General features: G+C 45.6%; 2 pseudogenes across 2 annotated transcripts; one reads left to right on the top strand and one right to left on the bottom strand.

Moving 5' to 3' along the window:
• Positions 1–421: 421 nt before the first annotated feature.
• Positions 422–16,331, bottom strand: LOC308439809 (sorting nexin-18-like; annotated as a pseudogene). The gene is made up of 4 exons: positions 16,266–16,331; positions 8,673–8,752; positions 5,057–5,125; positions 422–1,572 (listed from the first exon to the last, which is right to left on the bottom strand). The product of its transcript is annotated as a sorting nexin-18-like (transcript).
• Positions 16,332–16,781: 450 nt separating this feature from the next.
• LOC308439807 (polypeptide N-acetylgalactosaminyltransferase 1-like) lies at positions 16,782–20,162 on the top strand (annotated as a pseudogene). Its single transcript has 2 exons — positions 16,782–16,790; positions 18,579–20,162. The product of its transcript is annotated as a polypeptide N-acetylgalactosaminyltransferase 1-like (transcript).
• The last annotated feature ends 6,687 nt before the right edge of the window (positions 20,163–26,849 follow it).

Below are 26,849 nucleotides of genomic sequence, written 5' to 3'. Positions count from 1 at the left end.
ACAAAGTCGCATATGGGGCTCTAGTTGGAGTTTGTAAACAGAGAGTAGCTTAGATTTAGGTCATCTTGGTCTCTGAGACGAAAGAGGCATCCACAGCAGGCTCTTATCCAGCCCGCTTCTTTGAGACTCTTCATGGGTTTCAAGGCCTACATAGTATACACTACTTAAAAAGCATTAAGGGAAATGGCATAACCATTATCCAAAAGTCACAGTGGTAGTGTAGGCACACATAGTGTAACTTAGTCACCAAGTGTGGCGCTGTTTCTGCAAAATAACCATATTAACTGCTTCCTTCCTATACAATTACATATCCAGCTGGGGTTTAGCTGAACACAAAACCGTTGGCAACAGCAGTTTTTGTTCTGCTGTAGAAATGAATTACCCTTAAATGAAAACAAGTGTGCGGTCCCATGTGCAGCCGTTAGACGCTCTCATATTCATGAAGAGCTTCTTTCAACTCCTGGGTCACTTTTTTTGGAAAAATATTATCTGTTGTTGTAAAAAAATGCTGCATCTGTGATTTGAAGTCTCTCACTCTAATCTGATGGAAGTGATGAATCTCGGCCAGCGTGGCAAAGGAAATAGTTGCTACAGCTGTCATGAATGCTGTCGGCCTTTTGGACCTCCATTTTCCCTTCTTCCACATGTCGTCCTCTCTCTTTTTGCTAAGAGCTCCTTTCTAAACATGGATGATGTCTGGGAAGTTGGCCAGACATCCCTGATAGAATGCTAACAGGTCCAAGACTGGGTCCAGGTCCTGCCTGGGCTGCTCAGCGAAGAAGTCGCCGATGGCATCATAGGCGTCTCCAGTGAAGACAATGGCCCGATTCAGACCCACGTAGAAACCTGCTGAACCGGGTCAAAAGCTTGCCTGAAGCCCAGAAAGGACTGGTCCACCTTCGGATACTCCTTGAAGCCAGTCACCTTATTACTGCAAACTATCGGCAGTCGTCCATCTTGGTGAAGCATTTGAAGCCATCGGTCTTGCTTTCTGCCTCCTTCAGGTCCAGGGCGGCGGCAGGTGGTGTGCTCAGAGTGAGGAAGAAGTTGGCATCCACCGGCTCATCCTTTTCAGCCTTCTGCTTACCCTGTCTCCAGGCCTTTTCCTCAGTGCTGCTGGGGCAGGTCAGGAAAAGCTGGAAGATGTCGCACTGAGCCAGCACCGGGTAGGTGACCATGTGGTTCATCCACAAGATCAGACCCCTCTGGGCTTGGAGATGAGGTCCTCTTCGAAGCTCCTGGTGGCCTGCTTCTCCGGCAGATGGGCACAGAGATGAGCGGGGAATTTCTCTGCCAGGCGCGCATACAGCCAGTGGAAATGCTTAAGGCACCTGGGTATGCGTGGGTACCAGCTTGTTAGAGATGTAGTAGCTCTTTATGCTCCAGCACTTGGTCTGCTTGGTGGGGTCTTTGATGGTGCACCGGAAGGGGTAGGGGTTCTCCTGCTGCTCGGGGTCATAGGTACCCAGCACCACACACAGCTTGTCCCCAACTTTCAGGAAGCCTGACGCCTCTCCCAGCACTAAGGCCTCCCCGACCGTCTTGACAAAGACTGAGGAACAGTTGAGGTTGCTTTGTTGAAGATCAGCTGATTGGAAAGGACTTGACTGTGTTTTTAACTTCTCTATTTCAGCGCTGGAGAGATGGCTCAGCAGCTGAGGGAATGTTGCTTTTGCAGAGGACCTGAGTTCAAGTCCCAGAATCCATGTTGGGTGGCTCACAACTGCCTATTGGTCCCCGATGTGTATTCTGTGTCAGATTGAGATTCAGGACCATCAGAGTTATAACCAAGTTGGAAAGGAAGAATTTGTTTTAAGGAGAGCCATTTGTACTATCAGACAACTGACACAATGGACCCTTAGGGGCTGGACTTTATCAGGAATCGCTCATTGAGTGAAGAACAAAGTGGGTAGGAGGCAAGGTGGGTGAGGGTTGGGCTCAGTTAGAAGTAGGGTGTGTGGGTAGGGGCAAGGTGGGTGTCCTGGCTGATTGTATGCCAACTTGACATAAGCTAAGAGTCTGAAAGGAAGGAGCCTTGACTGAGATAATGCTTCCACCCAGCTCTGAGATTTCTTTTTTTTTTTTTAAATTAATGATTGATGTGTGAGGGCTCAGACCTGTATGGGTGGTGCTATCCATTGGACACATGGTTCTAGGTTCTATGAGAAAGCAGGCTAAAGCTGGGCAGTGGTGTAACATGCTTTTAATCCTAGCATTTTGGAAGCAGAGGAAGGTGGATCTCTGAGTTCGAGGCCAGCCTGGTCTATAGCATGAGTTCCAGGACAGCCAGAGCTAGAGACAGAATCCCTGACTTAAGGAGGAGGAGGAAGAATAAGAGGAGGAAAAGAAGGAAGAGGAGAAGAAAGAAAGAAGGAAAAACAGACAGACAGGAAGGAAGAAAGGAAGAGAGAAAGCAGTCACAATCAAGCCACCAGGAGCAAGACAGTAAGCAGCACTCCTTCATGGCCTCTGCATCAGCTCCTGCTCCAGGTTCTCTTAATATATTTTAAGAAGTAAATATTTGTCTCTATGCTTAGCTAGCTCATGGATGAGAGCGAAGCTTACTAGATTTATTTAATCAGATTTGTCACAACTACTGAGCAAACTACACCTAATCTATTTTTCATTATGCTAGACTGGCTTATTCCCAGCTGAGTCCCCCAAGTACTTGCTGTCTGAGTCTTGTCTGAGTGATTTTTTGCTCCATCAGTCTGTCCTCAGAGGGCATCTCACTTAGCCATGTGCCCCTGGTCTAACTTATCTTATGGAGATTTCCTGTTTTCTCCATCTTCTTTCTCCCCCTTTTCCTCCTCCCTTTCTCCTTCTTCCTCTCATGGTCCCTACCTCTGATGCCCCAGTCCAGTAACCAAAGCTCCACCTTCCTCCTTTTCCCCAGTAATTGGATATTGCCACTTTTATTTAACCAAAAGCTTTAAATTGGTGGAACAATCAGATCTTGGGGTTCAGGATTTGGCCTTTGTATACACAGCACCAGTCCAACCCCCAACACGTTCCTGCCTTGTCTGAGTTCCTGACCTGACTTCCTGCAGTGATGGATTATGATGTGGAAGTGTAACCCAAATTCACCCTTTCCTCCTCCAGGTGCTTTTGGTCATCTTGCTTCATCACAGCCCTAGGAACCCTAACTAGGGGTGTTGGTTTCTATATGCTTGGCCCAGGGAGTGGCACCATTTGGAGGTGTGGCCTTGTTGGAGTAGGTGTGTCACTGTAGGTGTGAGCTTTAAGACCCTAGTCCTAGCTGCCTGGAAACCAGTATTCTGCTAGAAGCCTTCAGATGAAGATCTGAACACTCTGCTCTTCCTGCACCATGCCTGCCTGGGTGCTGCCATGCTCCTGCCTTGATGATAATGGACAGAACCTCTGAACCTTTAAGCCAGCTCCAATTAAATGTGGTCCTTATAAGAGTTGCCTTGGTCATGGCACCTGTTCACAGCAGTAAAACCCTAACTAAGATACTGGGACAATAAGGGGTAAAGTAGGTAGGAAGCAAAGGTGTGGCCCTCTGCTGCTCAGAGGAGTCTCTGGTTTCCCAGGAAGCACTTACAGACACTTCTGACAAGTTTCCACACCATCTCACAAGGCAGATCTTCAGGCATGGATGGGGCATCCACAGAACATGGCTACTTAGTTATGCAGATGGTTCACATTCTACTTAAGGCTAAGCCCTGTCAGGACCTAGAGGATCACCTTCGGGAATCTTACTCTTTGTCATTTTTCTCTTTAATCTTGTGCACTGAGGGTGACTACTAAGCTTAGATTGTTGCAATTGTCAGGCTTCAAGCTTTGTCCCTCAAAACTTTGGGACTCTGATCATGCATATGAGTGGGCCAGACAGATGGGCCAATGGGTTTCTTACAGCAATTAGATCGAATCACATCAAACACTGGCAACCATGATGTGCTGAAGACCAGAAGGCAGCTGGGAATTCTTTTCCCATTGGTCTCTGAACCTGCACACTGAGAGGTCAGATGACAGGTCCATAGTCAGTCTCCATGACAACCTCAGCTGTCTTTCTTCTATGGTGTTGGGAGAGGATGTGCTACTACCATGCCCAAGAGATCCAAATCCTTCCATCAGGGAATCTCTATGGGAAATTTCTTACGATCATAATAAAAATTAAAATCTTGGGAGACTTCATGACAGTGTTGAAGCTTTACCCCAGACTGTATGTGAAAAACGTAACACGAAGTGGTGAGAAAGGTGTCGGCTTTTGTCTTAAAGATGGCAATGTGCACCTGGGAGACTGAGTTCACGGCCAGCCTGGTCTACAGAGCAAGTTCCAGGCCATCCAGGGCTACACAGAGAAATCCCTGTCTCGGAAAACAAAACAAACAAGACAACAAACCAAATAAAAGGCAATTTAATTGTCTTTAATTTTTCTTTTGGATTTTTATTTACTTTGTGTTTATGGGTGCATTGGTGCTACTGTGTTAGTGTGTGTGTGTGTGTGTGTGTGTGTGTGTGTGTGTGTGTGTGTGTTGGAGTTGATTCTTTCTTACCATGTAAATATCAGGAACTGAACACTGCTTGTTACCTTTGGTGGCAGATGTCTTTACCTCCAATAAGTCTCAGCTGCTCAAGTAATTTCATTTTCAAAGGAAAAATATATTTGGATATATCTTCACAAGAAGTATAGACAAGTATAGTCACCAAAGCTACTTAGTGGTGGGGTTTTGTTTGTTTAGTAGACTTTGTTTATATGTGTTTCAGGTTGGCTTTGAACTTGGGAGTTCCTCTGCCTCAGCCTCTTGAGGGCTGACATTGCAAGTGCGCATCCAGCATTGATGCCGACCACTCTCCTTTTGTCTTAGAGGCTGCCTTGAACACTATGTAATAATGTAAACTTTCCATAGGTATTGAACTTAGTACCATTGCACATTACTTTCTTATCTGTGCACATAGCCTTGAAAAACCTGGTTCTTTAGACAGTCTTGCAAATTCACTGGAAGAGCTGTTGCTGGTGAGCATGGGTTCTGGACTCGGGTTTTATGCAGATGCCCCCATGAACTGAGCACTGTGATTCCAGGACACTTACCCAGCAGAGTCTTCCAGCAGCAAAAGAAGTTCTGCAGAACAAGAGGTCCAGGACATCCTGTTGCCCAGACTGAAAAGAAACACAGCATTGGTGTATAATTCAGTGGTATCTGCTCAATCACAACAAAACAAAATAAATATCACCAACAAACACAGAGGCAAACAAGAGGAACTCAAGGGCCCAGATCCCAGTGCTAACAAGTGAGGTTCCCTAACGCTGACCATTAGGCAGCTCCATGCATCTGGCCTCCACCCAGGTCCCAGTGTAGACAGCTTATAGCCATAGACCTGGGCTGCTTTCAGTGTTGGTCAGAGAGCATCTTTCTGAAATGCGGAGCCTTCAGAGTTGAGAGAGATAATAGATCATGAGTCAGAGTATTATTAGAAAAATACTATGAAATGCATATTAAATTCCACTCCTTTAAAAAGCTACTACTACAAACTGTTAAGTATAATTAAGCAATGGAAGTTGATAATCAAATATAAAGGTCTTGTAACTACTACTTTATTTTTTAAAAAAGGGCTTTAATTAGTCAAATATTTTAAAAGCTTAGTTAATCAAATAGTAAATCACTAGTAACAATTCAGATATACTATCAATAGATGATCTTCTAAAACCTCAGAGAGCTATAGAAATTTCATTAAAAGGTAATAAATTAAATCTTTTTTTGACAAGGATACAAGGGTGCCATAACACCCACATTTTTTTCCTTCTTTCTTTTTGTTTTTTGTTTGTTTGTTTGTTTGTTTGTTTGTTTTAAGGCAAGGGGTCAGACTATTGTCGACACTACAGAATTTTTGTAAGTTCCTTTTCTCCCTTAGTCTACCACATTCTGGGATGTGACACCAAGCTAAGCTTCACTTCCCAAGTGGCACTTAAACCACTAGCCCCCTCAGCTCCCTCCCCTGCCCATCTGGCCTGCCCCACTTTCCCATCCACAGGATTCCTTTTACCCCATCAAGGGCAACCTGTGCTCATGCCTGAGGACACCTCCACTAACCAGGGGCTGGAAAGCCTTGTCCTCATACTGGGTGGGGACCTATGGAAGCTTCTGCCCTTGTTCCCAGGCCCCTGTGGTCTACCTCCTGTGGAGAAGGCATCAGATAATGCTGTTCATTTAGAAAGGAGTGGGTTAGTAAATGGCAGGCTCCAAATATTTTCAACCTGGCAAGTCTTGATATATCTGTCCCTGCATCAAAAACTCAAATCTGCATTTGGTGTGACAGCAGCAGAAGGGAACAAGCTGAAGAATGAGTAGCAGGTTTGTCCTCTAACCCAGATTAGGGTATTTCCCATGGACCAGAACTAGAGCCCATCCCCACCCCCACCCAGTGTCTTAAAGAGACCTGTGAAACCTGCATCTTTCCCAGGCAGCTGTGGGCTCTGCGCTGCCTGTGACTTCTGGGTCAGCTAGAAATGACAGGAGGAGGTCCTAGGTTTAAGGCTCTTGATCTCTCCACTGCTGTCCAATGGATTCCTAGGCTCCCATGGACACAGGAGACTCTCCTTGCGGCCTGAGCTGCTCGCTGAGGGAGAGATGGCAGCTAACTGGGAAATGACCTCAGTCACTTGCTCTAGATAAGATTTACAACCTTCTGGGGCACAGGAGATGCTCTGTCAGACAAGATTCCTTGTCTCTCCCTGCTAGGCAGCTATCAACAGGGTGACTTGTTCTGTCCCTGCAGCATGTCTCACTTCAGGATATCTTGTCTGAATGTGATCTTCACCTGAGGGAATGTTTTTATCATGAGGTCTCTCTGAGGCCTGGTGAGCCATCCGATAGCCCAAGACATAAGGCTGCCTTCTCAAAGGGCCCAGTACCATGCTTATATAACAGATGTAACCCCCCTGTGTGTGACTATGTGTGTGTGTGTGTGTGTGTGCGTGTGCGTGTGCGTGCGCGTATGTAATGACCTTTTTTCATATGGGCTGATGGCACTCCCTCCCCTCTAACAGACTACTTAATAATGCCCCACTTCCACACATGATCAGGCCTCTTTGAGTTCTTGTTCAGCGCTGTCTAAGAAAATCCTAAGACATACAGCCTAATTCTGTTGCCTTTGGTTACCCCCACAGTTGGAAGATAAGTCACTATTGCTAAAATACCATGTACTTTAGAAACAGGGCCCAGACAACCCTGAGCTGGAGCTAACCTATAGTCCCCTCCCCCAATGAACTGGCTTTCATGGTTCCATAGGTTACATTCAAGCTTCCACAGTAGACAGACAACCAACAATCTGACCCAGCTATTAATGGTTATGGGCCACAGTAATGACCAGCATGACAATAACCCTATATGTGCAGTGACAGCACACATAGCTTGGTAGTAGACAGCAGCTCTCTCATTGAACTTAAGACATGCTCAGCAAGAAGGGTTCCATGCCTGGTACTGGAAACCTAGCTAACTAATCAGAGGTCCTGGTAGTCTAGGAGATTCTGTATCCAGTACCTTACAAAGCCAGCATCATCCCTAACAACCACACATACACACTTGTCCTGAAACCCACAGGCAAGTGTGTCTTTCACCACCATCAAGAAATCATCTCTTTGTCACTGGTGGAGCTCACTAGAGGCTATAGAAAGCCACAGCCAATCAATATGTAGAATGGTGGAGCCCAGTCCCAAGGGACACATCTTCAAACTCTGCCATGCCCAAGACTCAGGGAACATTGCAGAAGAGCTGATGGAATTCCAGTGTGGTTTGTCCACAAGAGTAGTCAGTGCTCTTAACCTCTGAGCCAGATCCAGGCCCCAGGACCTGCTTTTGATTGGGATAATTTTGTGGTTGTAGAACTTCCTGAAGGTCACAGAGCCAAGGAGAAACATACAGCCATGCTGACAAGACAGCAATTGTCTTCAATTAGAGGTGGGGGTACAGGAAGGAGGTGGAGGTGGGAGAAGGGGAGAATGACTATGGAGGGCTGTGGAGGGGGCTGTGTGAAGGAGGCAAGAATTGGGACAAGAAACAGGGCAGAGAAGGCAGGGTGATGGGAAGGGACCTGGAGGAGCCCATGAGTGTGGGACTCAGCACAGGAAGAGGGAGGCTGCTGGGAGTGCAGCATGGCTGGAGAGATCAGAGGTCACTTAGTCAGGCTTCCATTGCTGCGAAGAGACACCATGACCCAGAAAACTCTTATAATGGAAACACTTAACTGGGGCTGACTTAGAGTTTCAGAGGTTCAGTCCATCATCATCATGGCAGGAAGCATGGCAGCATCCAGGTAGCAGAGGGCCAAGAAGAGGCAGAATTTCTACATTGTGATCAGGGGCAGCCAGAGAAAAGTCCTTTCTGCAGGCAGCTAGGAGGAGGGTCTCCTTCTACACTGGGTGTAGCCTCAGTAGAGGAGGAGTCCTACAAAGCCCAACTCCACAGTCACACACCTCCTCCAACAAGGCCACACCTCCTCCAACAAGGCTCCTTCTATGTGGACCCAGCTCCTAATAGAAGCACTTCTAATGGGCCAAGCATATTGAATTCACCACAGAGGGAAACCACGGTGGGGAAGGCGATTGAGAAGGTCTGGTGGTGTGGCTGCTGATCTCAGGAAAGAAACTCCTTTAGAAGTAACCCAATTGTCATGGCCTGGATGGTGTCTGGGGCTGGAACTGGCCTTACTATGCACCAGTGTCATTGTATTTGCGACGCTGCACCGCCACCTTCTGATGCAAGTAGGTTGTGTTTTTGAGCACGTGCAACTGTCCGGGACCCAAAACATTAGAACCATTAGTCACGTGGCCTCCCAGAAAGGTGCTGATTGGTTTAGAAGCAGCTGCCTGAGCAGGCGGGGCAATGACATCAGCCAAAGTCACTCAGTTTAAACTCCACCTCCCATTTGGCTGCAGGGAACATTCTTGGGGAGATCCTCCTGGCAGGAGAAGCTGAGAGTCCTGGACAATTGCTGGACTTCACAGCCCTGGAGCCTGGCACTTCTGTGAATCTTTGAGCCGGATCCTCTTCAGGGCTGCACGGAATCCTCACTGCTTCTCGCAGCTCAGGTTACGCCTGTTGCTCGGGGAGGGATGGCGAAGAATTCAGTGGCCAAGCTCAATCATTCCACAGGAGCTACATGTCTTTTGGTTTTTCTGAGCTGTCTGAGTTCCACGCTGTGGTGTGCAGGTGAGTTGTATGTAATGTTCTAACTGAAGGAGGGGCTGTCGGGGCGGTGGGGGGAGGCAAGCTTGTTGAACCACAGGGTATCCTCTCGCTCAAGGGAGGATCCTCCACATGGTTCCTCCCAGTTCCTGCCCAACAGAGGAGGCCCAGCAGTTAGTTACTCCTGGAGGCCCTGGCCCTAGAACAAAGGAGAAGAGCAGGATGTCAGAGGGAATACGTGGTGAGGCCCTCAGTCCCTGACCACGTGTGATCCACAGGAATGCTAACCCAAGTCCCTTTGATGGGCACAGTGCCACACCCTGACTGTAGGCTGTCAACTCCCTTGGACTTTGCTCTGATGATTGCTCATCCTGTGGTCTGAAAGAAAGCATCCCCAGGGATTCTAAGTCATCCCTTAGCCATTCTGGGACCTCTTTGTTTTCGAACTTTCTTTCCTGCGTTTCATAGTATTTTTCCAATAGTTCACAATAGGAGCTTCCAGGGTCAAGGCAGTCAGAACCTCTTATGTTGTCACGTGTTTTCACGTGTTTTACATCCTTGTTTGTGTTTTAAGCAGGGTTTACACCATTTCCTAAACTACAGAATAAGCAACAATCCCTTCTCTCCCTGCGTCTACGTGCTGGGAGCAAGAAAATCGGTTTTTTTCGTGAAATGACATTAGGAAGATCAAGTCATTCAGGGAAGATCTCATGTTCAGGAGGAGTTCACCAAGAAAAAAGTCATGAATTTGTGTGTGTGTGTGTGTGTGTGTGTGTGTGTCTTCATTTTGGATGATGTTGAATATTATTTGGCATTATTTTAGTGTAATTATATTGCAAACTTGTTAAAAGTTCCTTTAATCAAATATTATTTCAATTTAAACTCTAGTACTCACACACACATGACAGCAAGTGTGCACAGGCCTCATTAGGTCTTGCCCACTCCTTGTGCAGTCTCCTTCACAGAATATCTCACGGGTACTGTTTACTCTTTGGCTGCTAGTGAAAGTCTAGGAAATCAGGGGCCATATGTGTTCCAGGAAACAAGGGACTAAAGAAGGGGAGAGATTTGGGCTCCAGGCAGGTCACAGACAGAGATCTCCGTGAGAATGGACCAGCTGTGCGGTTTAACGTGGGCGAACCTGAGACCTGATGCCCGGCAGTGCTGTGTGAAGGGCCCAGTGGGATGAGAGGAGACTGAGCTCACAGCCTACAGCTCCCCTTTCCGTGCCAGGCCGCAGCATTACTTCAGGAGCTTTCCTCAGCGCCAGGCTCCATGTTGAATTCACCGTGTGTTCTGATGCCTCCCTTTCCCCTGTGTGTTCAGCTAGATTTTCATCCCCAGGAACATGGGTGCTGTCTGACATATTTTATACTTCAGCACTTGATCATAGTCACTAAAAATACTTGCAAGATAAATCTCCCTCTTTATACTATGTACACTTTAGGAGTCTGGCTAATCTATGACAGCTAAAGGTGGCATGGAATTAAAGATCCAGAAAGTGTTGGGCCTCTTCATTAGATGCTTCTCTTCCTGACCTTTTGTCCTTCAGAAAAATTCTGAGTGTCAGAAAACCACAACTCCTAAGGACCGTTGCTCCCACTTTGGACCTCACCTGCATGTTTCTCTCACAGATACAAACTCTCTTTGTTGCAAAATGATGGTCAAATCTGCTGCTACTAAAGCTCTACAGCCTTGGTATAAAGGATCATGCTCAGTGAATGGAGAGACTCTCTTTCATATCACATCTTTCAGTAAACTGACAGAGCCGGAAAAAGTCACTAAGGCATGCCTAGATTTGCCTGAACGCCTGGAAAATGTTTTAGAACATATGAGGGACCAGCTATCGAATACAGAACTAGATCAATTGAAGACCATTGGTAAGCTTGGGACAGAGGGAAATGTAGAGGATATCAATTACAAACAGGGAGAACAGAGCACATGTAGAAAGGGAGCTATGGAAGATTTTGATGAAAGGAGCTGAATATTGATTGACCCAACCTTGACGTACATGGTACCAAATGTGCAAGAAACAGCAAGTCAGGGAGGAAAGAATCAGATCCCTAAGCCTGCAGAGAAAGACTGGACCGTTGAGGGGGTTATGATTCTATAGAGGCTGGAAGATGATGGTGTTGTGTGTCTTTTGTAGGTAATCACACCTTGCAGATCACCATGCAGTCTCAATATAATCAAGAACAACTCATTGATGCCATCTGCAACTTCACTGTTGATAAAGAGTCTTCCTTCTGCTTTAGTCCAACTAAAAATACCTGGACAGAGTGTGGTCCTGATGCTGGCAGTACCATGAGGCGGTGGGAGAGAAACTGGGAACTAGGACAGGGTCTAAGGAGGCTGCTCATGGGAGATTTCAGTTACTGCTACAAGGAATTGTTTCCTCTCTGGAGAGAAACACCAAGTAAGTCATTAGGTAGTTTATCACAAAGAAACGTACACAGGGTGGGAAAGCCCGGCAGTTCTTTTGAAAACTATGATGATTTCCTGATATGGATGTGAGCCTGTGTGTGTAATGGAAATTTTGATAGACTGAATGAGCGAGTCATTGGTGGTCATCCTGTGTGCGGAGCCTGCAATGACCACAAGGATTTCTCTTGCCTATGCCATCTCTCAGTGTTTCTCACTCCCTATCAACCAGTGGTCCAGGCTCTACATAGCCTGTTAATGAGCCTCAAGTCTGTTCATCACTGTACCCTTCAGCCTTCTCATCTTCACTGTAGCTGCCCTTCCACCACCTCCAACATCATTTTAAAGGATTTACTGTCTTGCTCTGGCTCAATTATGCACCATCACTTTGACTAACATCCAGAAATGATATCAACAGTGCATGTATCCAAGTTTGTGATGGTTTGATGGTTATATATTTCTTTGCAATGAAATAAGCTCTGTCAAGACATCATTTCTACAATGCCCTCTCGTCTACTTAGAACTCTGTAAAATAGTTCTTAAATGTGAGTCCCTCTGGCTGCCTGGGCAGAGAAGGTGCTGATAAAGGTGTGATTTTAAGATTAGTGAGAACTTTCCTATTTTCTTGTTAAGGATCAACACCAGGGGATCCAGATATCAATCAGATTACATCACCCAGCCAGCTTCCACCTGCCAGCCCCTTTCCTTATATGAAAGTGTCTATTGGTTTGGGACTCATCTTCATCATCTTATTTATTGTTGGCATTTACATATCTGTGAAGAAATGCTGTACCCAGTGAGGTAAGGAGCAGGCTGGGGTCTCATTGGGTCCTAGGTAGGGTTCTTCTGCAGGGGATTTTCAATAGGTGTCCCACTGGGTACTAGGGTTGAAAATTCTGCACCTCATGCTGGCATAGCAAGTGCCTTTACCCACAGAGCCATATTACCAGCGACCAACTCTGATCTTTGGAGAGTCTGGCTTCCAGTTCAATAAACTATCCTTTGCTAAGGCCATGAGAACTGACTGACACAACTTGTGAGCATCTCACTTGCACACACTCCTATCATGACGCATGCAGGGACACTGACCCTACGTTGATTCCCAGATAAATTGCAAAGGTATTTTCACAGCCCATCAGGACTGCCCATCAACTCTCTGTCTTACTACCCTCCTTGCTACATGCAATAAGGGCTTTGACCCCAGAAATGAGTCTGTCTGAGAAGAGGTTTGGTGGCCTGGAGCTGTAAACCACCTTTGTTAGTCAGGGGTCATGTTAGGGTACTAGCTAAGAAGTGACTTCCAGAGTTCTCTGCTGGGATCAAAGGATAGCTACCTTCAGAATCACAGTCTGGCTCTGACTTCAAACCTCCCCAGACAGAAATCCTCAGCTGCCCAAGGACTGCTGCATCAGCTTCCACAAGCCACAGAGGAACGAGGGCCCAGAGGAGACAAGAGGAGAGGTTCCCAACCAGACCACCAAAATGTTGTCTCAGGAGAAAGAGCCCAAGACATGGGAGTAAAGCATTTACTTGACCAAACATTCCTATCACCCCATCCCCGATGCAGGAGACACCTCACCGCATAGGGAAGAATGGGGGTAGGAGAATGCTGGTCCCCAATCAGGACCTCACTGCTATGCCTTTGAACTCTCAGCAGCTCTGAGAACCTGCATGATCCCTCCACAGCATCAGGCCTGTCCATCATCCCTTCATGGCACCACAGGGCCTCATGAGGTTCCTCAGTCACTGAGAGTTTTTCTGCTGTTAACGGGGCCAGAGATGATTGTATTCATTGCTGTGGTTACTAGTTAGGGGCATGTATTCCTGCAAATGTCTCCTTGCCCACACTCCTATAAATAAGTCCAAATTAATTTTGTTGATCAGTTATTATTAATTTAAACAGAGGTCCCATGAAAGCTGAGGGCAAGAGAATTGATATGTTGGGAGTGAGCAGGGACATGAGAGGGGATTGAAGGGTTGATGTGACCACAACAATTTACACACATATATGAACACATCATAGTGAAGCCAATTATGGTGAATAATTAACATGCAAATACGTCGTTAAAAGTTTGGCTAATTTTTCCTCTTCATGTGTTTGACTCTTTTTCCTGTATGTCTATCTGTATGTGACATGTGTACCTGGTGTTTGCAGAGGCCAGAGGAGGCCATCGATCCGGAGGAACTGGAGTTACAGACGGTTTCAAGTTCTGGGAACTGAACCCAGGTCCTCTCCAAGAACAGCAGGGCTTCACTACTGAACCTTCTCTCCAAAGCTCTAGTAAATTATTCTTCTAAATATTTTTATTTTATTTATTTTATCTATGTGGGTACACTGTCACTGTCTTCAGACACACCAGAAGAGGGCATCACATCTTAGTAAAGATGATTGCAAGCCACCATGAGGTTGCTGAGAATTGATCTCAGGACCTGTGGGAAAGCGACCAGGGGTCTTAACCGATGAGCCATCTCTCCAGCCCAACATATTTCTTAATAAGAGAATATAGCCTGAATATTATTAAACACAGGGAAGGCCTACAGCAAACTTCACAACATTGAATGTTTCAGATTCAAAGAGTTAAACATAATTAAAATGACTATGAATTGTAAAGGCCAGTTATGACATTGTTTGTAGCAATGTACCTCAGAGACTGAGAGGGACTCACAGGTCATTCTAACAAAAATGCCAGGTATTAGAGCAATATCTAATGAAACCTGTAAGTTTAAGGTATGTGCTCCTGAGATTTATGTCAATTTGACATATGATAAAATCATATGAAATGAATAGCCACAGTTTTAAAATGCTTCCATAAGCTCAGGCTGGAGGCAATCCTATAGGGCATTTTCTTAACTAGTCATCAGGGGGGAGGGCCCAGACTATTTTGCTGTTCTTTTTCATAAGACAACAGGCTGAGCAAGCCATGAGAAGAAATCCAGTTAGCAACACAAACCCATGGCCTTTGTATCACCTCCTGACTCCAAGTCCTACCCTCTTTGAATCTTGTCCTGACTTCCTTCAAAAGAGAAACAGAGATTTGCAAGTGTAAGTCAAATAAACTCTTCCCTTCCCAAGCTCCTTTGGACATCATGCTTCACCACAGCAACGGTAACCCTCGTTAAGACGAGTCGGTACTGAGATAGTGTGTGGTATTGCTACAGCAGTCCTGGACATGTGTTCTGGGGAGGTTTCTAGAACTTTGGACCTCTGGGCTAGAAAGGTCATTGAGTGTTGAGAGGAAACCGGTCCATTCTCCAGGACCGTGGATGATAGGAATGTCAAGAGCAGTGCAGACGGTGGAGGCGTGGCTTGTGCCTTTTAGTGAAGCAGATGTTACCAAGCCATCTGAATTAAATATCTGTGGTTCTGGGTAGCTGGGGCTGAAGAATCAGCTGTGGCTGACATGATTCCAGGACTACTTTAGTGGAACCTGTGCTTTGCTGGGTTACTGGATGCTGTTCAGCTGGAGCTGAGAACTCAGGAGTCATCAGGAGAGAACAGCACCATAGAGGTGAGATCATCTGGAAAGTGTTTCCTGATAGTCAGTGCACAGAAGCTGTGTTCTACACATGGCCAGGTTGAACCTTGTGAGGTACCTGACCTAGTCAGTGTCAGAGCCAGCCTGCTGGTGCTGGTTTTGAAGGTGTGTGTGAAGGGGTCATGGAGAGCAGCTGAGGCTTGGCACTGTGTGACAGGGTGGGAGTCCATGAAGACAACCCTGGACAGGCCAATCGTGAGAGTGTGGTTGGAGCAGAAATCTCCAGCATTTGGAAATGCTAGTGCCATGGGATGATCACCAAGGAAAGCAGCAGCAGCAGCGGAGTGAAGCCAAGCAGAGCCTAGAAGACAGTCTGTGTGTACTCTAGTGAGAAGTGGGTAACTCAGGTGAGGATGGGGAGCCAGGTATAGGGCAGCCGTGGACCCTGCATCCAGGTTTATATTCATGGTTCTCACTGGGGAATTCACAACTGGGCCTTCTCTCTGTTTCTCTCTCTCTCTCTCTCTCTCTCTCTCTCTCTCTCTCTCTCTCTCTCTCTCTCTCTCTCTCCTCCCCTGACCCCCCCACCTCTCAGAAGGAATCTGGTTTTGATTTCTGGGAAATAGCAATACTTTTTTACATCTCACAGTCTTCATGGGAAGAAAAAGTGTACTAGAGATCATGGATAGACATTTGCCTCTCACTGTAGGGGAACAGAAATGGTAAGGACACCCAGCTAAATGGACCGAAATCAACAAAACAACAAGATCCCTCGTGCCTGGGGTTAGATTACAGGCAACAGCACTTGTGGTCTAAGTTCACTTCCTCAAGGAGAGGTCTCCATGGAATCACCTTGATTCCCAACGTGGCCAGAAAACCCATCAGTAACACTCATAGGGATCAAAGGAGCTGCGTTCTTCCCTCCTGAGCAATTTAGGCTGAAGTAGGGCCAGCCTGGCCCACAGAAGGTAGCATGACAGAAAGTAAAGGTATGGCATCTCTCTGTCACATGTAGAAGGAAACCTGACCAGCATCATAGTCCCAGCTAAGACTGCTGACCCAGCTAAGAATCTCCTGGACGTCCTGAATACTCATAAGATACTGAGATTTGTTGTTTAGACAAACAACCCGCTAACTGACACACTATGGGTAGGCTTTATAGATGGCTCTGGGATTAAGGGCACCGGACACTCTTGCAGAGGACCTGCATGATGCTCACCGTCTTCTGCAACTCCAGCTCCAGGGTGTCTGACATCCTGTGTTGTCCTCTTTGAGCCCCTGCCATGTACGTGGAGCGAACACATAAGTTAATCCAGACACTCCTACACATAAATTAATAAAAATAAAAAGGAAGCTATTCTATGGGCTTTTCTCCTGTGCTAAATGATAATGTCTGAAGATACCATTTCATTGTAATGTTACTTTTTGAAACACTATTTAAAAATAAAGTTCTTGAAAAGAGTCTATCATATACGAATAAAGAATAAAGGAAAATATAAAATAATAAATGTTTAATTTTAAAGTAAGTAAAGTTTCTAGCCAACCATCTTAATGTGCACTTCAAAGAGAAATGAAGAACCCAGTATAACAGAAGATAAAAATAAAAGGAAAGACAAAAGTCTGCAGAAATAGAAAGCACAGATGCAATAGAAAAGAAAACCAGAGAAGGAGAAAGCACTCAATGCAGACTCCGCTTTCTTTATCCATGGAGTACCCTGTCCTCACTTAAGCATCCATGGTCAAGGTATCAGTGAAATTAGACGTATCTTCCGTTTGGCAACTGTACCCTGGAAGGAGATTTTGTGTTCCAACCCCCATTCCCCATCAGCACCTTGCCCATACCCAGAGACAGCTTCATCCCCACAACAAAGACTGTACTGGCTGATTTTGTCTCAACATGACACAATCTGGAGTTATCACAGAGAAAGGAGCCTCCATTGCGGAAATTCTTCCATGAGATCCAGCTGATTTCTCAACTAGTGATCAAAGGGGGAGGGCCTGGCCCATTGTGGGTGGTGCCATCCCTGGGGTGGTAGACCTGGTTTCTATAAGAAAGCAAGCTAAGAAAGCCAGGAGAAGCAAGCCAGTAAGCGACATCCCTCCATGGCCTCTGCATCAGCTCCTGCTTCCTGACCTGCTTGAGTTCTGGTCCTCACTTCCTTTGGTGATGATGCCACAGCAATGTGGCAGTGTAAGCTGAATAAACCCTTTCCTCCCAAACTTGCTTCTTGTTCATATGTTTGTGCAGGAATAGAAACCCTGGCTAAGACAAAGAGAGAATGTTAAAAGAGGTAAGAGAAAAAGGTCAAGTATCTTATAAAGGCCAAACTATCAGAATTACACTAGACATCTCAACAGAGAATCTAAAATCCAGTAGATCGTGGGCAAATGTTATACAGACACTAAGAGAACACAAATTCCAGTCGAGGCTACTATACCCAGCAAAACTCTCAACTGCTGTATATGGAGAAAGCACAATATTCCATGACAAAACCAAATTGAAAAAAATAACTTTCCACAGTACCAGCTCTAGAAAGGTTAATAGAAGGAAAACTCCCACACAGGGAGGGAAACTACACCCAAGAAAAGGCAAGAAATTAATCTTTTCACAACAATGCTAAAAGAAGACAACCATAGAAACATAATTCTACCTCTGACGGCAAATATAACAAGAAGCAACAACAATTGGTATTAATATCTCTCAACATCAATGTACTCAAGTCTCCAAAAAAAAAAAAAAAAAAAAAAAGACATGACTTTAAAAACTAGATACATGAACAAGACCAAGCATTTTGGTGCATACAGGAAAGATCTCAGTGATGAAGGCAGCCACTAACTCAGAGGAAAAGCTGGAAAAGTTTTTCCACACAAATAGTCCCAAGAAAGAAGCTGAAGTAGCCATTCTAATAACTAATAAAATAGACACTCAACCAAAAGTTATCAAAAGATGGGGAATGACACTTCATACTCACCAAAGGAAAAGTCCTCCAAGATGAACTCTCGATTCTGAACATATAAGCCCTAAATGGAAGGGCACCCACATTTGTAAAAGAAACATTACTCAAGCTAAAAGCACACATGGTGCTCCCTGCTGACTGACTCCAGGGGAGCACTGACCTCAGCTGCATGAGGTGCAGCAGGAACTAGCAAGCTGAGCCTTGGAGGGGGCTCTTAGGCTGGGGCCAGGCAAGGAGGAGACTGAGCTCCTGACAGGCCTGCCTTCCCAAGTGGGGGGAGGGGCAGTTTCCAAGGGCAGAGGCCAAGGAGGAGGCTGGGCAGAAGCTGCTGGAAAGCTTTCCTGAGCTGGGGCCCTTGGATGAGGAGCTCCTGCTGCTGCGCAGGCATAGATGATTTGACACAGAGATTTTTGATAGGAGTTTGTTTGAAAACCCACTTTGGAGATATGAGTCATTTCTGATGAAACTAGATTGGAATAATTTTCATGATATTTAAGTGTGTTTGTGTGTTTGTGTGTCTGTGTGTGTGTGTTTGTGTGTGTGTGTGTATTTTTAATATTACATTTGACTTGAAGTGCCATGAGAAAATCTCATATTGCAAGGTGGTTCTAGCCACCTCCTTGGTTTGGGTACTCTTGGCTATGTTCCTGCTGCTTTACTTCAGTGAGTGCAACAAATGTGAAGAGAAGGAGAGAGGCCTCCCTGCTGGGGATGTTCTAGAGCTAGTGCAGAAGCCTCACCAAGGTCCTGGAGAAACAGGGAAACCAGTCAGCATTCCTCAGGAGGATCATGAAAAGATGAAAGAGCTGTTGAAAACCAATCATTTCAACTTAATGGCAAGTGAGATGATTGCATTCAACAGATCCTTACCAGACGTGAGGTCAGAGGGGTGTGAAGCAAAGGTGTGGCCAGATAACCTTCCCACAAGTGTGGTGAGTGTTTTCCACAATGAGGCATGGAGCACACTTCCGTGAACAGTCCACAGTGTCATTAATCACTCTCTGAGACACATGATAGAAGAGATTGTTCATGTAGATGATGCCAGTGAACGAGACCTTCGGAAAAGACCTCTAGAGAGTTGAGTGAAACAACCTAAAGTGCCAGTTCACGCAATCCTGAATGGAACAATGTTCTGGGTTGATCAGAGCTAGATTAAAGGAGCTGCTGTGTCCACAGGCCAAGTGTTCACCTCCTTAGATGCTCACTGCGAGTGTACAGGAGGGTGCCTGGAACCTCTAGTATCCCGCATCAACCACGACAGAACAGTGGTGTGTCCTGTCATCGATGTGATCAGCAATGACACTTTTGAGTATATGGTGGGCTCTGACATGACCTATGGTGGAGTCAACTAGAAGTTCAATTTTTCTTGTTGGTATCCTGTTCCCCAGTGAGAAATGGGCAGAAGGAAAGGTGACCAAACTCTTCCTATAAGAACACCTGCAATGGTCGGGGCCGTTTTTCAATAGAGTTTACTTTCAGAAAATTGGAACATATGGTGCTGGAGTGGATATTTGGGGAGGAGAAAACCTAGAAATTTCCTTTAGGATTTGGCAGTGTGGAGGAACTCCCCTGTTGGTCATGTGTTTTGGAAAGGTACACCATACATGTCTCCAGAAGAGACAGGGCAGATTCTCAATGACAGTAACAGACGGCTTACAGAAGTATGGGTGGATGAATTCAAGAATTGCTTCTATAAAATTTCTCCAGTGTTACAAAGGTAGGTTATGAAGTTCTATCATCCAGACTTGGTCTGAGACATGAACCACAATCCAAACCTTTCTCTTGGTACCTAGAAAATATTTGCCCTGATTCTCAAATTCCTCATCACTATTTCTCATTAGCAGAAATACTAAATGTGAAAACAAATCAATGTCTAGATACCATGGCTAGAAAAGAGAATGAGAAGGCTGGAATTTTTAATTGTATAGTATTAGAGGTAATCAGGGTTTATTCTTACACTGCCGACAAAGAAATTAGAACAGACCACCTTTGTTTGGTTATTTCCAAACTTAAAGCCCAGTTACCATGCTCAAAGGTATGACCAAGTGAAATTAACCCTACAGCATGTGAACAGTGGTCAGTGCCTGGATAAAGCCACAGAAGAGGATAGCCACGTGCCCAGCATTAGAGAATGTACTGGAAGCCGGTCCCAGCAGTGACTTCATCAAAATGTCACCCTTCTAGAAGCTTAATGAGACAAAATTTACAACAACAAAGAATGAAAGAAGGATTGACCGAACTACCTCAACATACATTTCTGCTGAGGTTCATTAAGGTTTATCAGCCATTAAATCTCAGACTCCTCTAGCTTTTCACTTGCTATGAACCAGCCTTCCTGTCCCAGGACGTGAGACTGCAAAGTAGAGAGACTCTGCACACTGCTGTTTACAGGACTGGAAGTCTTCATCAAGAACAGCGGCAATGCCCTCAGATCCCCAAACAGGCACACGGGTGCTCTTGGGATAGATGCACTTTTCATGGCTTGTGTGCACGTCAGCCATTTCTGCTGCCTGTTTCTAATTGTTCCCTAATTTCCTGTACAACCCTCTGCAGCAAGGCTGAGAAAAAGCTTGCATCCAGGCAGGGGAAGCAGTGTATGAGAGGGCCCTGCAGGCTGAGGCGAGAAGGGAGGGAGAAAAAACAAAGGGAGGTCAGAGTGTGGACAGTAAAGCAGGGTTCAGTGGGAGGATCTGTTGGGGTCCACAGGGCAGGTCTCTCACACCCAAGGATCCTTTCACACAGCCATGAAGGCTTAGGTATAAGGATCAGAGAATCCTTGTTTGAATCACGATGTGATTGCAGATAGAGCCGATGTACCATCAGCAAGCCAGAGTGCTCTCTGTGTGAGAATGGGTTCTAAAAATAATTCTGTTACAAGGGACATAGTGTTTTCTGTGGTATAGTCTCAACATCCAATCTAGCCATCTTTTGAGTTTTCTAACTAGCCTGTGGTGAGTCAGAAGGCATTAGGCCCAACTATACTGGCTGGTTTTATGTGTGAACTTGACACAAGCTGGAGTTATCACAGAGAAAGGAGGCTCAGTTGAGGAAACGCCTCCATGAAATCCAGCTGTAAGGCATTTTCTCATCTAGTGATCAAGAAGGGAGGGCCCAGCCCATTGTGGGCGGTGCCATCCCTGGGCTGGTCGACCTGGGTTCTATAAGAAAGCAGGCTGAACAAGCCACGGGAAGCAAGCCAGTAAGTAACATCCCTCCATGACTTCTGCATCAGCTCCTGCTTCCTGACCTGCTTGAGTTCCAGTCCTGAATTTTTTTGGTGATGGACAGTGTAAACGGAAGAAACCCTTTCCTCCCCAACTCACTTCGTTGTCAAGATGTTTTGTGTGGGAATACACACCCTGACTATGACACCAACAGAATCACAGAAGAGACCTTTAGGATTTTGGAGCAAAGCTCTATCATCATCTTCACACAACTATTCTCCATTTGAAAAACAGTTCTTGGCCTGCTATTGGGCCTTAGTGGAAACTGAACATTTGACAATGGGACACAAAGTTACCCTGTGCCCTGAACTGCCCATCATGAGCTGGTTCTATCAGACCCTCCAAGTCAAAAAGTAGGACATGCACAGTAGCAGTCTGTTATCAAATGATTGGGCCCGGGCAGGTCCTGAATCCAGCAATTTACATGAAGAAGTTGCTCAAATGCCTATGGTTTCTATTCCTGTTACAATGCCATCTGGAGCCAAGCATGTGCTATAGCCTCATGGGGTGTTCCCTATGATGGGCTGACTGAAGAAGAGATGACTAGGACTTGGATTACTGATGGTTCTGCACATTATTCAGGGACCACCCAGAAGTGCACAGCTGCAGCATTACAACCCCTTTCCGGGACGACCATGAGAGATACAGGTGAAGGAAAAGCTTCACAGTGGGCAGAAGTTCAGGCAGTACATATGGTATTACAGTTTATTTGGAAGAAAAAAATGGCCAGATGTATGATTGTTCACTGACTCATGGGCTGTAGCCAATGGATTGGCTGGATGGTCAGGGACTTGGAAAGATCAGGATTAGAAAATTAGTGAGAAAGACATCTGGGGAAGAAGTATGAGGTTAGATCTCTCCAGATGGGCAAAGGATGTGAAGCCATTTGTGTCCCATGTAAATGTTCATCAAAAGGTGACTTCGGCCAAGGATAGTTCAGTAATCAATTGGATAAGATGACCTGTTCTATGGCCAGCCAGACTCCTTCCCCAGACATCCATGTCATTGTTCAATGGATACGTGATCAAAGTGGCCATGGTGGCCGAGATGGAGGTTATGCTTTGGCTCAACAACAAGAACTTCCACTCCCGAAGGCTGACCTGGCTACAGCTGCTGCTGAATGCCAGATTTGCCAACAGCAGAGACCAACACTGAACCCCAGATATGATACTATTCCTCAAGGTGACCAGCCAACAACCTGGTGACAGGCTGACTACATTGGACCACTTCCTCTGTGTAAACAACAAGGTTTTGTTCTTAATGGAGTAGATACTTATTCTGGTTTGGATTTGTCTTTCCTGCCCATAATGCTTCTACCACAACCACCATCTATGAACGTACACAATGTCCTATCCATCGTCATGGTATTCCACACAGTATTGCTTCAAACCAAAAAAAAAAAAAAAAAATTCACAGGCAGAAAAGTACAACAGTGGGCCCATGATCGTGGAATCCATTGGTCTTACCATGTTCCCCATCATCCAGAAGCTCCCAGTCTTATAGAAAAATTATTGAAGACACAGTTACAGTGCCAATTAGGTGGCAGCAGCATGGAAGGCTGGGGCAGATTTCTTCAGAAGGCAGTATGTGCTTTGAATCAGCTTCCAATATATGGTACAGTTTCTCCCATAGCCAGGATCCATGGGTCCAGGAATAAAGGGATGGGAAAGGGAATAGTTCCATTCACTATCACTCCTAGTGACCCTCCAGGAAAATTTTTGCTTCCTGTTACCACAAATCTAGATTCTGCTGGCCTAGAAGTTTTGGTTCCAGAGCAGGGAGTGCTCCTACCAGGAGACACAACGAACTTTTCATTGAACTGGAAGCTCAGACTTCCCCCTGGTCATTTTGAGCATCTAATGCCCTTAAAGCAACATGCTAATAAAAGAATAACAGTGTTAGGAGGGATGGTAGATCCAGATTACCATGGAGTAATTGGATTGCCTCTCCACAATGGAGGTAGGAAGTATTATGTCTGGAGTGCAGGCAATCCTTTAGGACGTCTCTTAGTACTACTAAAATCAAAGTCAATGGGAAAATACAACATACTGATTACAGCAGGATAACAAAAAACACAGAATCATCAGGAATGAAGGTATGAGTCACTCCTCCAGGAAAAGAGCCAAGACATGCCGAGGTGTTTGCAGAGGGTAGAGGAAATTCAGAATGGGCAGGAGAGGAAGGTAATTACAGATACCAGCTAAGACCATGTGACCAGTTGCAGAAACAAGGATTATAAAGTAATATGAATGCTTCTATTTTACTTTGTTAAGGACACATTTGTAACATCACTTGGTATTTAAGTTGAGATACTAAAAGAATGGTTCCAAGGGACATTGCCCCATTGTAATTTGCAAATGGGTTTGCAATTGTATGAAGAATAGTTATATCATGTTAGTTGTAAGCATGACCTTGTCATTGTTTCAAGTGGACATGAGATATTATTTGTGTCAAGTAACAAGGGGTGGATTGTAGTGGCTATTCCTGGTTGTCAACTTGACTATTTCTGAAATGAACCACAATCCAGAACTGGGAGGTGCATTTTTGATCCTGAACTTGAGGTATAGAGGCTATGAATCTTAGGACACCAAGGCAAGGAGATCTCTGAGCTCCAGGTCCTCTGGGACAAAGCAAGTCCCAGATCCAGGTGTGGTGGTATACACCTTTAATCTGGGACACACCTTGTGTTGGAGACCTACATACGAACATTGGAATAAGAAAGACTTGCTCTCTTTGCCTGCCTGCCTTGTGGGACTGAGCATCAGCTAGATCCTTGGACTTCCACTCACAGCTGCTGCTGACCATTGTTGGGGAGCTGGACTACAGACTGTAAATCACCAACAAATTCCTTGCTATACAGAGACTGCCATAAGTTCTGTGACTCTAGAGATCCATGACTAATATACCCTGTTATTGAGTCCATTTCTTAGCTGTCATTAGTGTCTATTACCTCAGGATTCAGATACCAAAAGTCACCTAAGACATCCAGCCTTGTATACTGAGCAACTTTGTAATTCTTTGACTTTCCATACAAAGGCAACCATTGTTGGATTAGCTGGACACCAGCCTGTATGTCTTTCTTCTAAATCAACTTTCTATATAAGGAGATTCACTGTATATATTCTGCTACACTAGAGAAACCTGACTAACACATCTGTCATGTGTTTAAGAGCATGTAGGTTTCAGAAGTGAGCCTCTTTTTGATGTGATCAGTAGAGGCTCGTTAGCAGTCAATTTGGAGGACTCAGGATGCCATTGTTGTCTCTGTCAATTTTCCTCACTTAACAATACTCTGCTTTAGTGGGCAAGTGCATTGTGTCAGTGTGGTTACCCTTGCAGGCACTAGAATTCATCCTGCTCATTACAAAATGTCTGTTGTCCATGTCTGTGTGGGTGTCTGGCATACAGGTTCAGGTGTGCTGACAGAGGGTACCTGAACACGGGGACTGATATGGTGAAGTCAGAGTCCTGGTTGTTCACCCTGTCTCACTTTAGTGCCCAGGTTCTCCACAGCATACTGCTGGGTGACTGTATTTTTGGGATGGTGCCCTGCCCTTCCAGCTCACAAATAGAAAAAGTGGCAGGCTAGTCAGTGCTGTAATAAGAACTGAGTCTAGAGGGAGCAGGCAAGGAGGGCAGGCTTGCTTCATGGTCTACGCTGCAGTGAAGTTGAAACGAGTCAGTGAGGACCCTGGTTCTTTTTACCTCTGATGGGTCCTGCCTCCTTTCGCAATCAATGGGCAAGGATGACGATTCAGTGGTACCCGAATCAGTAAGTGTGATCCATCCCAGGAACAGAACAAAGGGCAAAGTTTCATCACCTCACAACAAATGCAGAAACTGAAAACGTGTGAAAGCTCAACACACTCAGTATCCAAGTCAACAAAATCAGAAATGAAAAGGGAGACACAACAACACAAACTGAGGAATTAAAAAAAAAAAAAAACCATCAGATCCTAGTACAAAAGCTTAAAATCAACAGAACTGGAAAATCTGGATGAAATGGATAATTTTCTTGACAATATCAGGTATCAAAGTTAAATCAGGATCAGATAAAACATCTAAACAATCACATAACCTCCATGGAAACAGAAGCATTCATTAAACATCTCCAAAGCAAAAGAAGCCCAGGGCAAAATAGTTTTAGTGCAGAATTCTATCAGACCTTCAAAAGGACCTAAGACCAATACTTCTCAAGCTATTCCACAAAATGTAAACAGAAGAAACAGTAGCTAACTCATTTTATGAAGTCACAGTTACCCTGATACCTAAATCACATAAAGGCCCAACAAAGAAAATGAACTTCAGACCAATTTCCTGTGGTTCAGGTAGGCCTAGTTAGGAAGCCAGATTCGCGATTGAGGCAGTCAGAGCCCCATCAGTGGTAAATGAGATGGCAGGAAGCTTCCCAAACTCTGGAGAATCAGGTCTCTTCATGCTACCATAAGCATTGCACAGCCCCCCAGGTTATTGGCCATACCCCAAGTCCCGCCTCCACAGGAGGATGTGACATGGACCTCAGCCTGATCAGGGCCAAGTCCTTCCCCTGCAGGTAGGCATGACTGTATGTAAGCTCTAGGCAGAAGCAGGACAACCTGTAAATATGTAGACAAGGTCTTTCCGAGCCCTGAGGGCAAGCCAATAGGAAATACTGGTTGTCAGACTCTGAAACATTTCAAAGCTCTATTTATACAAGAGCTTGGGCTGAAAGGAAAGAGAGACACCCATGAAAATCATTCCTCCTCCTGAGTTCCCTTGGCGACCCGTGGCAGTGGCAGAAAAGCTCTTCCTGCCAAGACCAGCCATGGAGCACTGAACTCAGGGGCCCAAACCTGTGAAACACTAACACAACAGAAACACGGCCTCTAAGTGTCACAGAGCTAAGGGGAAAAGCATAGGGTCCCTTCAACACAGGATAGTGATTGTCTTCAGTAGGGAGAATAGAAGGAAGGGAAATGGGGAGGGGGGCTGACTAGGAAGCATTGGGGGAGGGACATCAGTGGCAAACAGCAGGGCAACAAAGAGGATGATGGGGTAGGGACCTGTGATGGCAAAGAAGTGTGGTGTGGAGATGAGGAAGTGAGAAGTAGACTGAAGTCAGAGGGGCTGGTGAGGCCAAAGAAGTGAGAAAGAGATTTATACTTAAGCATAGACAAAACTCCTAAGCCCTGACTACATGGGGGTGGCAATTCCCCTGACAGGAACTGGTTCTGCTGCTCTCCGCACAGGAACTGGCTCTGCTGCTCTCCGCCCTGTCCCATTCCCACTATGCCCTGCCTTTTAAATCTCATTACTTTACTTCTTCCCATGGAACTCTGAGGGCTAGGCTGCAGGTGAGTGAAATGAAGGGACCACTGGGTGAGGGAGCCCTGAAAAAGTATGCTCAGCTTTCAGTTCATAGTTAAATTCTCTACTCGCCCTAAGTGAAAGGGAGGACCCAAGATGCTAGGTCCTGGAGGGATTCCCATTAACAAGTATGAAAAGGCAACCTAGGAACCAGCTAGGCTGGAGCGTGCCAAGTTCTGATTTCATAGCCCTGGCGAGGGAATTTAGACGCTGGGTCCGCTGGACTGCACTGAGGATTCCCTATTTTCTCCGCAGCTCTGGTCACACCATAGGCAG

Source organism: Micromys minutus (genome assembly GCF_963924665.1).
Source record: "Micromys minutus genome assembly, chromosome: 30".
In the NCBI taxonomy this organism is placed as follows: Eukaryota; Metazoa; Chordata; class Mammalia; order Rodentia; family Muridae; genus Micromys; species Micromys minutus.
This window is presented reverse-complemented; position numbering and strand designations above follow the sequence as displayed.